Here is a 3,781-nt window from a genome sequence, read left to right as displayed (position 1 = left end):
GGTTGGGTGACCCACATCCCCCCAGACCCTCCTTGCAGCTCGCTCTCTCCTCCAACTCCCCCCAGAAGTCTCCGTTATGAGCCTCCGGTATGTATAGTTTATCTCTGGCGGAGGAGGGAAGCCTCTGGCTGCATATTGCTTCAAGAGCTGATCCAGACCCCTGCACGCTCAAGTTGAGAGGTCCAAGTTGCCAAAGTGGTGGGTGCTGACCGTGGTCACCGAATCAAACGTCTGCTCGGAGGAGTGACCCCGTGCTTACAGGTGAATCTCTGCATGCATCCTCTGGAAACTGGGGCAGGAGGCACACTCCGTCTGGCCTGTTGTGGGGTGGTTCTCAGGATAGCCCCGCCTGATCTCTCCTGAACTGAGTACCGTGCCAAGAGTCTGGCGAAGCAGGACGAGGGGCTGCTAACAGAACGTGGCAGCGAGCGGCCCGCTCTCATACCTACTCCCGTTTTACGTTCTTACCCGTGCTGGACCAAAGCCCACTGGAGTGATGGTGCATGGCCTTGCAGCCTCTGGCCTCATGGCTACCCTCAGGCGTTCAAGAGACGCTTGGGCTCTCCACCTCGAAGCCAGAGACTCACTCCCACCCTGATGGCTGGCCTCGAAATACCAGGAGACGCCACTCCAGAACTCTCTAGTCCTGGGCTCTGATTTGTCCTCTGTGGCTTGAGAAGGACAGCTGTTCAGAGATGACAGGAAACTGTTAGGTGCTGTCCATCATGCACATCTTTCGAAGATTGCCCCTGCCTTGGTCCTTGGTGCTTCCGGCTCCTTCCTCTGGGTGTGTGTGTTGGGGGGACCTGATTGTCCCTCCTGATATGGGTGTCACTTCCTCCTTCTCCCGCCTGCCATGGAGTTGGCTCAGAGTGGCTTTTCGTTGTCCTCCGTGGCAGAGAAAAGGACACCATGGTGCTGAATCTTGTTAGGTTGGTGGCACTTAGAAACAGACTCTTGGCGTGTGCAGGGCGTTTTCTAGATTGGGTGAGCTGAGTTGGGAAGTTCTACCTGGGGTGTGGGGCAGCCCCGTGCTGTCACCGGGGTTCTGGAAGGATTAGCAAGGGGAGCGGGAACTGAGCACCAGGGTTCTCTCTCTTTCTGACTGTAGGTGCGACATTCCAGCAACTCCCACTCCCACAGCCATGTCTTCCCCGTCTGGAGCTGTGATCCAAAGCAAACCCTCATTCCTCAACTGCCCTGGTCAGGTGTTTAGTCACAGCAATAGAAAGGTAACTAAGACCGATGGCACAGATGACTCCGTCCAGACCCAACAGTGCCCTTTTCTTTTCTGGTTTTTCGAGACATGGTTTCTCTGTATTGTTTTGGAGGCTGTCCTGGAACTAGCTCTTGTAGACCAGACTGGCCTCGAACTCACAGAGATCCGCCTGCCTCTGCCTCCCGAGTGCTGGGATTAAAGGCGCGCGCCACCAACGCCCGGCTCACAGTGTCCTTTTAAGATTAGAAAATTTTATTGCATCTCTCAGCACATCTTCCTTCTAGATTTTCTGTGACTTATCTGTCCCCGGGTCCTTTTACTTATCTCTTCTCTTCTCCCCCATCTCTAACACAGGGTTTCTCTGTGTAATAGGCCTGGCTGTCCTGGAACTCTCTCTGTAGACCAGGCTGGCCTCAAACTCACAGAGATCCGCCTGCCTCTGCCTCCAGAGTTCTGGGATTTCTGCTGCCCATTGTTTCCTAAATGAGCCAAGTGACACAATATTTCTGCAGACCCTGAAGACTCAGAAAAATGTGTGTTCAGTGTCATTCCTGGGTCCTGCTGCTGGAATCCCCAAGAAGAAACTGTGCTCTCATTTATTTGAACTTTGCCCTTCCAATCCTTTTTGTCCCCTACAAGCAGCTCCTGGGCTTACATTGCCACTTCTACCTCTCAAAATCAGTCCCTTTTCATTGCCAAGTCAAACCATAAAATATTTCCTGAGTACTGTATCCGGAAAGATTTCGCTGACCTGGAAACATGATTCGACCTTTCACGATTATCTTGAAAACGATCAAGTTGAAAGCAAGAGCGTGCACATTTAGAATACAAAATGAGCCCATGCATTCATTTGTCTTTACCATAACAAAATACCTCAGACAAGCTACTTTATAAGGCAAAGAAGTTCTTTCAGTTCAGTTCTCAACACTAAAAGTGTACACAGAATGGATCCTCTCTTCTCCTCTTGGCTGTGTCACCTCATCGTGGACAACTGCAGAAGGAAGAAATCATGTCTTGGAACAGGAAGCTGGGAAGAGACAGGACACTCACAGTTTCCTCTAAGTGCTGAAGTCCTCCCTCCAGGCCCAGCCCTTAAAAAACTGCGCCTTTTCCCAGGGAGCCACTGCGGGGACCTAGACTGCAGCTTATGCATCTTTGGGGGGCACTGAATTAATGTCCAAGTCAGACTGTTAGCATTCAGGCATGCGTACTGACCTGCCCTAGGGGTTCTGACAGGATGCGCCCTCTGCTGCAGCCACTAAGAGCACTGCCTGTGCACATTCATGATGGTCCCTTTTAGAAGGCCCTGCCCACCCCTTCTGTCTCTGTCTCTCTGTCTCTGTCTCTCCGTCTCTCCGTCTCTCTGTGTCTCTGTCTCTGTCTCTCTCTCTTCTGTCTCTCCTGTCCCCAGAGGTTGGTCTCCCCCTCTCTTTTACCCACCCCCTTTCCCCTAATTAAAAGCCCCTCCAATTGAGCTCTCTTGCATGGCGTCTTTCTCTCCCATGCCACTTTTTAAATCACAGCAGCACTTTACTCCAGTCCCGATTCCTCCCTGCCCACCCCCAAGTTATCCCACTTTGAAGCAGGCTGGAACCTTGCAATAGTCTTCCGCACGTGGGTCCTCTGTGAGCTCAGGTGGGGATGCCTGCTGTTTGAAAACACGGTAGGGCTCCACCCATCTTCACAAGCTGTCCTCCCGACATCCAGCCCTGACTCTGAACCACGTTTCATTCATCCTGGATACAGTTCCAAGAGGTAAGCAGAGGACCACCCGTCCACTGGCAGCTGAAAGCTCTGGGGTGAGAAGCTAATGGAAGCCACCTCAGGTCACTGCCAGTCAGAAAGAGAAACTGGCACTGTCCTCTGGATGTCCAGCTGTTCCAAGAACACTCTACTTCCTCAAACCTTGCTTCCCAGCGTTCGTCTCCAGAGAGCTGGGAGCATGCTGCGGTCCCAGGTCCCACAGGGAACAGCCCATCTGTGGATTGGAGGCATCCTCGGTGGCAGCCCCTTGAAATTCGCCTGGTTTCAGTTTGCCCTCGGGTGAATCATAAGCCAGCAGCAGCTGTCAGCACACCTTAGCTTGTTTTCTTTGGCTGGCATTAAACATCCTCCTTCAACATGTGGCCCGATACAAGTCATACGTTACTTCAAAGGCAAACAGAGCCACGGGGAAAACAGATCTGTTGCCAGCAAGGGCTCCCAGGACTCAAGCTGTCTTTTCTTTGTGAAGTGCCAGAGGCTGGCATGGGATGTCGCCTACTTCAACAAGGCAGATTAGGGACATACTGGTGAGCTCGTGTTTACCGATTGGGAGGGGGTCTGAAACTCACAACTATGGCCCAGGGTGGGCAGTGCTGGGCTCCCCAACAAGGCATGTGGCCAGCTTACACTTCTCATATGAAACTCAGAGGAGTTGGTCAGCACAAACCACTCTTTGTGGAAGTCAGTGCTGAAATGCTGGCCACGGTGGGCGGGCTAGTACACCTTGATGGCTAGCCAAAGCTTCCTCCCGAGTGGCATCAGCAAGGGACTGTTTCAGTGCCAGGTAGAATGTGAGGG

General features: G+C 52.6%; 1 long non-coding RNA gene across 2 annotated transcripts; it reads right to left on the bottom strand.

Moving 5' to 3' along the window:
• Positions 1–2,060: 2,060 nt before the first annotated feature.
• LOC121133645 lies at positions 2,061–3,369 on the bottom strand. Of its 2 annotated transcripts, none has more exons than XR_005870572.1 (2): positions 2,814–3,369; positions 2,061–2,246 (listed from the first exon to the last, which is right to left on the bottom strand). It is a non-coding gene; the product is annotated as an uncharacterized LOC121133645 (long non-coding RNA). The 2 variants fall into 2 exon arrangements; XR_005870571.1 differs by having other exon boundaries at positions 2,061–2,210.
• Positions 3,370–3,781: the final 412 nt, after the last annotated feature.

Source organism: Mesocricetus auratus, unplaced genomic scaffold (genome assembly GCF_017639785.1).
Source record: "Mesocricetus auratus isolate SY011 unplaced genomic scaffold, BCM_Maur_2.0 Super-Scaffold_100023, whole genome shotgun sequence".
NCBI classification, from domain to species: domain Eukaryota; kingdom Metazoa; phylum Chordata; class Mammalia; order Rodentia; family Cricetidae; genus Mesocricetus; species Mesocricetus auratus.
The sequence above is the reverse complement of the archived record's forward strand: the minus strand, read 5'-3'. Positions and strand labels throughout refer to the sequence as shown.